General features: G+C 37.5%; 2 pseudogenes across 1 annotated transcript; one reads left to right on the top strand and one right to left on the bottom strand.

The window, feature by feature from the left end:
• The first annotated feature begins 2,508 nt into the window (after positions 1 to 2,508).
• On the top strand, positions 2,509 to 5,817 carry LOC148695564 (uncharacterized; annotated as a pseudogene).
• A 3,014-nt stretch (positions 5,818 to 8,831) lies between these two features.
• On the bottom strand, positions 8,832 to 12,622 carry LOC148695563 (protein TRIGALACTOSYLDIACYLGLYCEROL 4, chloroplastic-like; annotated as a pseudogene). Its single transcript, XR_015963989.1, has 4 exons — positions 12,275 to 12,622; positions 11,301 to 11,547; positions 9,817 to 10,198; positions 8,832 to 9,260 (listed from the first exon to the last, which is right to left on the bottom strand). The product of XR_015963989.1 is annotated as a protein TRIGALACTOSYLDIACYLGLYCEROL 4, chloroplastic-like (transcript).
• Between the last annotated feature and the right edge of the window lie 536 nt (positions 12,623 to 13,158).

Below are 13,158 nucleotides of genomic sequence, written 5' to 3'. Positions count from 1 at the left end.
CTTGTATTATGAAGGGTTAGGTTTACATCTATCTTGACTAGGTGGAACTTTTTTCATTATCAATAAAATTTCGCTCGTATAATCAAGGTTTTCTATATAAAAAAAAAAAGGGTCACGGCTTGTCTCTTTTCCGGAAAAAAAAAAAAAAAAAAAAAAAGGAAAAAACCTAAACCCAAAAAACTATTCATGTCATGTAGCTTCCTTGGATGTCATTGCCCTACACTTCGTTGATTGTCTTGTGTTTTGAATAATCATTAATCCTACACATAACCAAAATTTACCCGGTGCCTCTTCATGTTTTTTAAGTAGCACAATAATCCTAATTCTTGTCATGCGGCTTGTTCTTGGCAATAGACATTGAAAATCTTAAACCTAAGCCTACTGCAACCATGGGAGAGAAGACAATATTGTCTTTTTTTTTATCAAGTATCTCTCTCTGTTGATCGGGATAATTCAGAAAATTCGGGAAATGTCTAAATTGCTTCTAGAGATCGTGACCACATGCCGCATGATGAGTCTTTCTTTCATCCATCATTCATCCTCCAACAGAGAGTGTTGTCACTGCCAATGGAAATATTATCTCGGATCAGAGGCTGGTCCAATTGCACTCACCTCATCTTTATCCTTACACAATACCTTGCTTCTTCCGGAATTATCAAATCATCTTTTATCAGTCAGTCAGATTATCAATCAATTGGGTTATATCGTACTAATGTTTCTATTTTTTTGCTTACTTCCGGATATCCAAACTAGGGTTGTAATTAGGCATGGTACTAAGAGAAAGGGGTTGTATTATGTCGACGATGTGGCTCCTAGGCTCCTAGCAGAGTAAATCAGGTACATAGTGGGAATGGTGACAAGATTAAGAAGATTTAGTTAAGGCATCAGCGACTTGGGCATGCCTTGTTTGGCTATTTACGGAAGTTGGTTATGTTATTATTTACTAGTATTTCAGACTCTGATAGCAGTCTACGTGTCATTCTTTCCCTATACGAGTTGCTGGAAGAAACAAAAAGAATTAAATTTCAGGTGGTTCAGTTGGATCTTTTTCAACCACCATGGGGTGACCCAGTGGTTGGGGATGAATTTTAGACCCGTATTCCACACGACATGTGTTGAGTTCGATTCCTAGTGCTGGTGAATCGCACGATGGTGGCCAGGAGGAGGCTGAAATGCCTATGTGAGTCTTCCCTACCCCCAGAAGAATGGACTGTCGTGGCAAAGTCACCAGCTGGTCCCCTTTTATTAAAAAAAACAGTTGGATCTTTTTCTAATGACTCATAGTGGTTAGACGCGGCTAGAGAACAGGAAGTGGCTCTCTGATCACTTCATTAGTACCAATCCTAAGACCAAATGCTATCTCAAAAAAGTACGTAGAAAGTTTTGAATGCTAACCTCGGGACCCTTTGCTTCATCTTACCCCTTTAGACAATACGGCTTTCGTGAGTAATACGGCTTGCTATAATCTTGCGACTCTCTTTGTTTCCTTTTTTTTTTTTTTTTTTTTTCTAGAGAATCTCGGCATTTTATTATAAGGAGTACACAATGAGATTTTATAGTACTAATAAAAAAAAGTTTTTTTTTAATATAAATATTAAAGTCCTTTCAAATAAATTTGGAACCATGTACAATTGCACCTTTTAGTCCCCCAAAGCCGCCTCTGCCGCAGTGGTTGCTTGATCTCAGCCTTGCCCATACCTAAATTCCCATGACCTATTCTTTTGTGTATATCCTCAATCCATTCACAAGACGCAAGCCCGCACCCAATCTGGAACTAGAGGAGTGAGGACGAACATTATTTGTTGGCATAAACAAATGACACAATAATGCACCAAAATTAGGAATTGTCATTGTACAATACCAAAGCTAACTATTGTTTTATTGGCATACTATCGATATGAACAGGAACGAGCAATTTTTTATGTATTCAAACACGACCATATGGTGTTATTATTTCACTCAACTTGTAACTCGTGAATTTGTTTTTTTGTTTTTTTATCAATATACATAAGAAGTAAGTTATATCAACCTTGTCGTCCACCTTTATTATAACACGTAGAATAATACGCCACCTAACTTGTATTTTTAGTACCCATAAAAGTTTCTCAACAAGAACAACACATTCATCAAGTTAGTCGTTGTGTCATACGGTTTATAATCAAAGAGAAATTTCATACAAAACTAATATCTCTCTTTTTTCATTTGTTTTAAGTTAAAGAATGAATACAATAATTTCAAAAAAGTGAACATTCCTAATATTAGGTTCACAAAATTAGATTTATATTGAATTTATTCATAAAATTAAGAGAAAAAGATATATTTTTTTGTCAGGACATCCCTCATCGAGTACGATAGCGATTGGGGTGGCTGATCCACTACGCACAGAGCACTCTGATTATGATTATAAATTGGATGCTGCTAAAGCTGCTAGACAAACAATCAATACAGCTCAACCTTTTTACAACTCAATTTCTACTTTCGCACAAAACAAATATCATCATCATGGGGATGGGGTTTTACAACTCCATTTCTGCAGTGTTTTTGTCATCCTTTTTTTTGCATGCTTTCATTCTTCACTCTTGCCTTCCTTGTTTCGCCCTTCCGGGAAATGAGACAGATAGACTCGCTTTGCTTGAAATCAAAGCTAGCATAACTCATGACCCTTTTGAAGTCCTGACTTCATGGAATGAAACCATCCACTTTTGCTCTTGGCATGGCGTTACATGTGGTCGTCGTCATAAGAGGGTCACAAGGTTGAGCCTGCGGTCCTTCAGACTTGCAGGATCTATATCGCCGCATATTGGGAACTTGAGTTTTTTGAGAGTCATTGATCTCCGGAACAACAGCTTAGGCCATGAAATTCCTCCAGAATTCAGCCGCCTGCACAGATTGCAACAACTACGGTTAAACAACAATTCACTGAGTGGAGAAATTCCCACTAACTTGTCGCGTTGCCTTCAGCTCTTCCGGCACGGTATTGGTTTCAATGTGCTGATGGGAAAGATTCCAAAGGAGCTTGGCCTCTTGTCAAAGTTGAGATTTTTTCACATCCACTATAACCACTTTACAGGGGGAGTCCCTCCTCCTTTTAGCAATTTATCATCTCTTAAAGGGTTCTCCGCAACTTCTAATAATTTGAGTGGCACTGTCCCGGATATTTTTGGCCGAATGACCAATCTTAGCTTTCTTGCTTTTGATGGAAATAGCTTTTCGGGTATGCTTCCTCCCTCAATCTTTAATCTCTCTTCTCTCACAGTCCTTTCCATGGTAGACAACGAAATCCAAGGGAGTCTACCCTCAAACTTAGGTATGGTCTTTCCGAGTCTCCAAACATTTTCTATTACCAGTAACCAATTCAGTGGATCTATTCCTGTTTCATTATCAAATGCCTCAAATCTATTTAGCTTGGCGATCGGAGTTAACCACCTGCATGGAAAAGTCCCTCCATTGACGAATTTGCATAAGCTTGAGTGGTTAATCCTTGCTGACAACCATCTCGGAAGTGGGGGAATTGATGACTTGACCTTTCTCTGCGATTTGACCAACGCCACCCATTTAGAAATTCTCCAAATGTCTACCAACAATTTTTGGGCCACGTTACCTCAGTGCATAGGAAACCTGTCTTCTTCTCTTCAAATCTTCATTGTAGCTCAAAATAAAATATTAGGAAGTATCCCGAATGAGATAGTAAATCTGGCTAACTTAGAGCTTTTGGGGATGGACGAGAACCAAATTTCAGGTCACATTCCCCCTGGTCTGGGAAAGCTGCACAAGTTATATCAATTAACTTTTTATGGGAACTCTCTCTCTGGCAATCTTCCATCCTCTTTCAGAAATTTAAGTCAATTAAATGTGTTAAGCTTAGCAGGCAACAAACTTCAAGGCAATATCCCGCCGAGTTTAGCAGAGTGTCAGAATTTGAGGATCTTACATCTTGGTGCCAACAATTTCAGCGGTATCATATCGCAAGAAATCTTTGGTCTGCTGAACTTGTATAATTTGAGTTTAGGACAAAATCAGTTTATAGGCTCCCTGCCAGAGAACATAGGAATTTTAATAAATCTAGAGTATTTAGATATCTCTGATAACATGTTATTCGGTAAAATTCCGGCTAGTCTTGTTAGTTGTATAAAATTAGAGTACCTAGACATGCATGGAAATTTCTTCAATGGGACAATTCCATCAACTTTGAGTTCACTAAGAGGTCTTTCAAAATTGTATCTTTCTCACAACAACTTGTCAGGCACCATTCCAGAATTCTTAGAAGGTTTTGTATTTTTGGAATCTCTGAATCTATCTTATAACAATTTTGAGGGCATGTTGCCGATCAAAGGAGTGTTCAAGAATGCAACGGCGACATCAGTTGAAGGAAATAGCAAGCTTTGTGGGGGCATACCTGAGTTTCATTTGCCAAAGTGCAAACTTCAGCATGCAAAAAAGAAAGGATTGAGCTTAACCATGAAATTGGTTCTCTCCCTCGTTTGTGGGATTCTTGGAGTCATTTTTGCACTAACCTTTTTGTACCTTTATTGCTCACGGAGGGACAAAAAGGGTCAAGCTGCAACTGATTCAGACAAATTTCCCCAGGTGTCTTACCAAAGTCTTCTAAAGGCAACAAATGGATTCTCCTCAACCAACTTGGTCGGTATGGGCAGTTTTGGGTCCGTTTATAAAGGAGTATTTGAGCAAGGTGAAACTACAGTTGCCATCAAGGTACTCAACCTCGTTCGTCGCGGAGCTTACAAAAGTTTTATTGCTGAGTGCGAGGCTTTCAGAAATATTAGACACCGTAATCTTGTCAAGGTACTCTCAGCATGTTCTGGTTTTGATTATCGCGGTCACAACTTCAAGGCCTTAATTTATGAGTTCATGGTTAACGGGAGCTTGGAGGAATGGCTGTATCCAATTCATACAATTGGTGAGACAAATGAGAGGCCAAGGAGCTTAACAATTTCTCAGAGGTTGAATATTGTTATTGATGTTGCTATGGCATTGGATTATCTCCATCATCATTGTGAGACACCAATAGTTCATTGCGACCTCAAACCCAGCAATATTCTTCTCAATGAGGACATGGTTGCACATGTAGGTGACTTCGGGTTGGTGAGGTTCCTACCAAAAGCTGCTGAAAATTCTTCGGGAAATCAATCAAGCTCTTTAGGGATCAAGGGAACCATTGGTTATGCTCCTCCAGGTAAATACACTTGGTGGTTTATTTTTCCCTAGCTAGTATTTTAAAATTGTGCAGTATTTATTTTAAAATTTTCAAACATGAAATGAGCTTTTAGCACTTCACTAGAAAATTAGAATCTAATGTTCTGAATTGTGGAATGCAGAATATGGCATGGGACATGAAGTGTGGACACAAGGTGATGTGTACAGCTTTGGCATCCTCCTGTTGGAAATATTTACAGGAAAAAGACCGACCGATGACATGTTTCAGGGAACTTCAAACCTTTATAGCTTTGTGAAGGCAGCTCTACCTAAGCAAGTGGAAGAGGTTTTGGATCCCGTTCTTGTTCAAGAGAGCAATCATCCTAATGAGGGGAGGGCAAGGAATCGCATCCTAATCATAGAAAGTTTAATCTCTGTTTTAGAAATTGGTGTTGCTTGCTAAACGGAGTTGCCTAGAGAAAGATTGAACATCTGTGATGCTGTGGCACATATGTGTCGGATCAGAAACAAACTTCGAGCAAATGGTATATGCGAATAGAAGCTTATTGTTAATAATGTGGTATAGCATGTAATAGTATTGATGTTATGTGAAAGCGTTCTCGTATTTGTTAGATAAAAAATGCAGTGCAAATGGCTAGTTGATCAATGTTTGCCAAACAAACTTATTTGCATCGAATTATGCTTGAATAATGACGTTCTAGCTTTGCCAAACATTACAGGACGAACACTCTGAAAGAATTAAAATTAAAAATTAAAAAACAAAGTTGTGGAAAGTATTCATCAAATTTCAAACCTATGTTGGATTTCCTGCTCTCTGTTGAGAGGCTTATCCCTGGTTGAAAATGGGAAGCGTTCCATAGTAGTTTATTGCTTTTGTTATTTTATTTTTTTAGAAAACCTAAACGGTATGAGGAGAATTTTATTAATAACAAAAAGTAAGTTACACCTAGTCAAGGGAGACATAAACCTAAGTCCCCGTAATACAAGAAAAAAGAAAAAAAATACATGAAAAAGAAGGGGGATATAAACCTTACTCTTCTATAAACAAAACAATAAAGATACAAAAATACGCATTCATCAGTCATCCATTCTTCAACATTTATGTGAGCATTCATCATCCATTCATCAACATTTATCTTTCGCTCACTCACTCTCATATTTCATTAAAATATTGTTTTACATATAGTTTGGGGCTGGTCCAGGCAACACAGAGGTGGGCATTCATCAAAGCCATGTCACAGAAAATTACATGAGCATTGACGAAATTTTAGGTCTATAAATGCATGAGAGAAACATTTCACAAATCCGTATGACTTTCAGAGATATTAAACCATGCTTAATTTTAACGCAGTGGAGGGATTTGATTTACCTTTCATTTTGTAGATCCGAGTTCTTGCAGCCATCTTTGCTGTGTGTACAGCACCTTCATTTGTGAGCCATTGCTCCTTGCATTTCCTATTCCCCGGGGCCTTACTCGGATCCCCAAGTCCACATACAGAAAACATACATGCATGAGTTAGAATTTCGTTTTCATTTGAGCTTCGGTTGTGAAAACGAGCGGGAGAAATGGTTGGATGCATTTTTATTTCAGATATCGCCAAGTGGAGACCATAATCGCAGAGAGAATGAGAGATCTTTACCTCGGTTTTCGCAGAGGAATGCACGATGGTGACAATCTGGGCTAGAATCAAAGATCGCCATGGCTGGGTTCCGTTTTTGACAGAGATGGAGATGGATTCATGTTTTGACGTTCTGGGTTGATGATGGAAGCTAGGGTTTCAGTTCCATGAGAAATGAAGGGAAAGAGGAAATTAAGGAGAGAGCTTTCACGGCTCTGGGCTCGTGGGTACGGCGCCAGTTAGGAGAGATGAGGAAATGGGCCTCTAGTTCATGTTTCCTGTCACGGATTCAACTCTCCAGAGCACTGAAATTTTGCTTCTTTTCCCAATATTTTCCAGCGCCTCTGTTTCTTTCTTGTCAGCAGGTCACCACTTCGAATCGCAGGTGTGTCGGTTTCATTGTCTTTTCTTTTATTTCTGTTCCTGTTTCCTTTGTTATTTTATATTTTCTTTTATTGTTTCTTTCTTTTATTTTCTTTTGTCTTTGTTAGCTATTTTTCAGTTTTTATGGTTTTAATATTTTTGTTTTCTTTCTTTAATTTTTCCGCACCTTGAGGATAATGTGTGATTTAAGTTTAGGGGTGGAAAGGTAAAATTTTTAGATTTTTAATGTTTAAGTATGCTAAAATTTTTCATTCTTTTTAAGTTAATATTCATAGATTATTTTAAACATTTGAACAAATGGGCATGGTGGAAATTAATTCCACAGTAGAGTCTTTTCTATTTATTGTTGTTTTGGCACTAATTCATGAGTTATCCTTTCACAATTAGCACATTCACACCAACATGATTTGTGGGGGTGAGATTGAAGCACTTGCTTTTCATCTAAGTTAATTTTTTATATTTTTGTTCTAAAAAAAATAAAGTTTATTTATTGTTATAAATAAAGTAATAATTTTTTTATTGTTATAAATAAAGTAATAATTGTTCCACCAAGACTTTGCTTAGTAACTAGGTCAGTCATGCCTAATCAGCAGTGATCTCGCGTCAAATAGTAGAGTCTTGGCATGGGATGAGGTGGTTAGTTGGTTTCATAGCCTTTTCAGCTCGAGTTAGTAAGTCCTTAGGGGCATCTACACCTAGTGCCCCAAAGCCCTTGTGGTTTGGGAGCCATTGACCTAAAACTCAATACATGGGTTGGATCGAAAATTTAAGTGAACTAACATTGCACAACCACTTTTATTACTATCTTCTTCTTCTTTTTCTTAAGCCTTTTCCCACCATGTGGGGTCGGCTGTGAGGGATGCAACACGAGGACTTTCTAGGCGGTCACCCATCCTAGTACTACGTTCAAAGTCGTTTAACTTTGGAGTTCGGATGGACTAGACTCTGTGGTGGTAAGTGTTTTAGGTTAACTTCAAAATAGTTATGTTTGAAGTTAGTAAGTATTAACTAAAATGGACAAGTGGTAAGGGTTTTAGTCGAGTCTTTTTAACCATGTTGATTCATTTTATACCAAATGAAGTTCATGAGTTTTTTTCTAATTAATTCTAAATGGCTTAGACTCTGTGGTGGTATTGGTTGGAATTTTTTAAAAGATGTTCTAATTTTAACATTTTTTATGGATTGCAACTTGAAAGTGAAAATTGTCTTAGTCAATTTTTGTTAAAGTTTTTAGTTTGTTAGTTTTTATTTTTTGTTTTTGAGTTTTGTTTTGCTAGAGGACAGACAAAAGCTAAGTTTGGGAGTATTTGATGAGTACATATTATACCATATATTTTACCCTATTCTTAGTTATAGTTTATTGGTTATTTTGGTAGAATTTTGATACTTTGTTATGTATTTTCAATGCAAGGCATTCAACTTCCTCTTGAGTAAAAAGTGATCAAACGAATGAATTTTAGAGATTTCAATTGAAGGATGTTCGTGAGTCTTTCAAGATGATTGTCCCAAAATTTCAGATTTTTCTACCAAGTCGTTTAACCGTGGCGAAGAAAAGAAGGCACAACGCATAGCTTTCCCAGATTGACGTTTTTAAACATTGTGGGTATTTTGGAGGTGAAGATGGAATATTTTGAGGAAGATTTGTTTTGAGGATTTGATGGGGACGATGCAGGTTTTGTAACACATTGTGCATAACTGCATTTAAAATATCTCTTACAACTTAAGGTGTGAAACATTTAAAAAGTTAAGGAATAAATAGAAATACCTGCTACTGAAAGATTAGATTGATCCTAGGGGAGGACATCGGATCTTTTGCACTATTAGCTGAGGAACTCTTCAAACCATTAATCACCCTTTTAGCCAAACATGAAGCTGAACAAATATCCAGGCGAGCATCAATCCTGGTCAGATCACCGTAGAGCTCTCCAAATTTTCCGTGCTGGAAAGTATAGCAGAGAGAGCCGAAAAAATCAGCACTGAATGGACTTCTCTTCTTACTGCTCCAAGAATTGCCCTCGTCTCCCCTCATATCAACTGCCACTGGGTTGTACCCATCCTGAAACCAGGCAGTGCAGCTTCCACCTAAAATGTAATGCCACCATTGACCAGAAGAAGTGAGAATGGCATTACAAATTAATTTTGCAAGCGAAAGGGAACTATATCACTAACAATGATTACTATTGACAATTAAAGAATTTTGTATCTGGCCTTCCCCGGGGCAAACATCAGGAAATAGTTAAAGTAAAAACTAAAGATACTGCATACTGTCGGCAACAGATCTGGACTTGTAAACACAAAATAAAAATATAGAATTGTTCTGTTAGAATTTGTCTCTAGAATTATTTTTATTACTATTATTTTCTTTTACTGCAGTCACACCTACCACCACGGAACACCATGAAACGAGGTGACATACTCCTTAAGTCTACTGGCTTTTAATATACTAAAGTAGAAAACTACACACATACAATATAAATGAAACTAAGAGGTACCAAAACATGTATACATGTATAAAAACATGCAAATGTATAAACTAAAAAATTATAATATACACCTGAGTATTGGTATGAAACTTCCAAAAAACTGTAACGAGATAATACAAGTTATCACAGAAAATATGAGTAACGTGTTAAATTACCAAAAACTCCATATACTGCAGCATGAGGTTCTTTAAGACACGCATCATAAGATGGCCGCCAAAACAAACCCTTTTCTTTCTGTATCATGATGTCTTTTCGTGTCTCATTTTGCCTCCAAAGATCTTGGCTTTTTTCATAAGAAAAGGCAGCCTTTGCGCCGAATCCAGGCATTAGAGAAGTAGGTGCCTCATCATCTATGGAATTAACTGCCTGGGGATGACCATTGTTTTTATGTACACCAATGTGGTACCGAAATCCAGATTTGGAGACAAGTGATGACATATCTAAGGAAATTGACTCAGGCACATCCCAGTATTTTCCCTTATGGTCAACAAACAGTTCAGGCCATGCAGCCTCAAGTGTAATATCATGGTAAGGAAGCTGCAAACATCTTAAAGGTCGAGAAAATTTAATGCATGGCTCATAATTTAAACAGGAAGATAAATAAAGGAAATAAAGGTACAGGCATGAACTTTTTCACTCAAACAGCTTAGGCAGCACATGTGCAACGTTAAAGGTACTGATATTAACTTTGTCAGTACATGGCTCTTAATTTATAGACATGAAACTTTCCAATTTTATCTATGTTCCCTGCAGTGCATATGTGCAATGTTATCAAGTCATGTAACCTATAAAAAAAAGTGGTAAACAGAAGACACTTGTAAATTAAGATTTTTGAAGCATGTTGATATATACGAACCTATATACAAGGTGTATGTTCAGGAAAGAAATGAAAAAATTGTGGCCTCATTTAGTCTCTAAGATTGGTTTGAAATGGACAACCCACTATATTCAAGGTATGTTGATGAAAGAAATGAAAAAATTGTGGCCTCATTTAGTCTCTAAGATTGGTTTGAAATGGACAACCCACTATATTCAAGGTATGTTGATGAAAGAAATGAAAAAATTGTGGCATACCTGAAGGTAGGAGATGGATTATTTTCCATTCCAATCCACCAAAATGGTAAGGATCAGAAGGGATTATTTTCCATATCCCCCTTCTAATCACCTCAATATGAAAAATCATTCACCCCTATCTTTAATATACCCTCAATATAGCAGTTTGTCCATTCCGTTCCAATCCTAGAGACCAAACAAGGCCCTACTTTTCAACAATTAAGAAATTAGGAAACAATACTTTAAGATTATACATGCTGACGGAATCTGGTAAAGTTCAAGTGATACATCCCTATAATTACTTATTTTTAACTTCAATTCCTATAAGAGAAATTTGTCATATGAAAGAAAGAAAAAATCGCAGTTGGATGATACTACAACCTGGCATGAACAAACCCAAAAAAGAACTTTAAACCTAACAACTCCAATCAGTAAACAAATTATCCACCTAGCCATAGCAATTGTACAAAAAATGAAGAAATTGACACCCATAAATCCCTCAAACTAGCCGGCAAACAAGGGACAAAAGGAATTCTGACAGTTTAAACATTTGATTAAAGGTCAAAACAGGAAAGTAAATGCGTGCCTTATGAAAGAGCATCAATTTGTTGCGGCGTCCTTTTTTCTCACCATGTCCTTCTGTGCTCAACTTTATGGATGAGGACGGAGACAAAAGAAGCTGTGTGCATAATCCAAACGAATAAAGTGACTTGTCCAAGACATGCTTCACCACATCTTTCAAAGTAGGGACCCCCATCTCATCATTGGTAACTTCAGCTTTAATACAAGAAAAGAGTTTCTTCGGGCGGAACTGCCCAATTAATCCAAGCCACCTATTTTCACGCAGATCATGTAACAAGGGAATTAGTATGTCGGACAACTAAGAATGCTAATGTGAGATGACTTTGGTCTAAGCATAGGGATAATCCCAACCAGTGCTCTGATAAACCTGATAAAGCTTTGATGCTCTGGAAAAACATAAGAACCCGCTTGCAAATCAGTAAAATAACAAGGCAACAAAAAATTCATGCTTTATGTGCTATACCACTAGAACTAGGCAAACAAGCTTTGTTCGGCTGTCAAGCTTTCCACTCAATCTCTCTTTCTCACATCAAGTAATTCACCAATAACCCAAAGTTTATACAATATACCAACATCTTCCTAAATATCAAACAAAGAACAAACCAAACCTAGAAGCAGAGGCTCCTTAGCAATTAGTAACATAAAAATTGTTTACAAAAATACGAATTTGGAGAACAAAAAAAAAGGTTCATTTCTCAGGAAACAGGAGACAAATTATCTTTCCTAACCTTTTTCCTTTACCCAATTCAACCCCATAACAACAATTTCAATTGTTCTTCTCTCCAAACTTTCCCAGCAACCAAACAAACAACAAATGAATCACACCCATTTCCCATCATTTTCTCAGTAACCATACAAACCACAAACCAATCAACAGAAACACGTAAAACGAAAAAGAATATCCATTAAACGAAAAATAAAATAAATTTGAGAAAACCCAATAGGCAATAGCTAAGCAAAGAAGTTGTAGCCGTGTACCAGTTAGAGGTAGCTGGTCTGAGCAGAGGGACTCGTGAGAGAAAGAACCCAAGTCCCTGTAAGAATTGGGGTTGTAGGAAGGTATAACACCCAGAAGAAAGAGTTGCTGAATCCTAAGGGCTCGGCTGGCTCGAGCACCGTCGAGAGGAAAGGGGTGGCCTTGGCCGAGCCCTCAAGGGTCTGAGGCGAAGAAATGTTCAAGTCCCAGAAGGTTGAGTCCATCGCCGTCCTCAGGTTCGCCATTGTTGGCTGTCGAAAGAGTGAGGGAGCGCGAATTCTTTTTGGTTTCGGTTTTGGGGTTCAAGTGGTGGGTTTGTGAAGGTTTTATTTGTCTCTTCCTTTGGGTCCTCATCTGTCTTGAAATGAGTTTGAACATGGTGTATCATCTCTGTCGCATTTGTGCTAATGACATGATATTAAGTGGAGAAAAACTTATGAGTTATAATTGTTTCATTGGCTTGAGACTTTACCATGGCGATGTATCATTGTCATAGAAGTACTTTGCAAGAAAGAGATTGATGGTTGGGAAATCCGCAAAATCCACCATGGTGTGAAAGGAGATAGTGGTCATAGAGTGCTCATATGTTATATTTCAATGAAGGAAGATGCTAGTTTAAGGGAGGTGAATAGGTTCCAATTTATAAATTTAATGTTAATATCGATTCTCAAATTTCACATTCGCATCATATGAAATATCCTACATAATAAACAAATAAATGTACTCATGGACGTAGGAAAATCCTCGGGCTCCCTCCCAAGTCAGGACAAATGAGGACGAAAAGACTTACAAAACTCATCAACTAGTAGGCAATTTTATCTCCAAGCTTTGCTACTCAAACTCTCTTCAACCTTCAAGTGAAAGTGGCACGATACTAACACAGTCA

Source organism: Pyrus communis, chromosome 7 (assembly GCF_041283825.1).
Source record: "Pyrus communis isolate YQ-2024b chromosome 7, ASM4128382v1, whole genome shotgun sequence".
NCBI lineage: Eukaryota > Viridiplantae > Streptophyta > Magnoliopsida > Rosales > Rosaceae > Pyrus > Pyrus communis.
The sequence above is the reverse complement of the archived record's forward strand: the minus strand, read 5'-3'. Positions and strand labels throughout refer to the sequence as shown.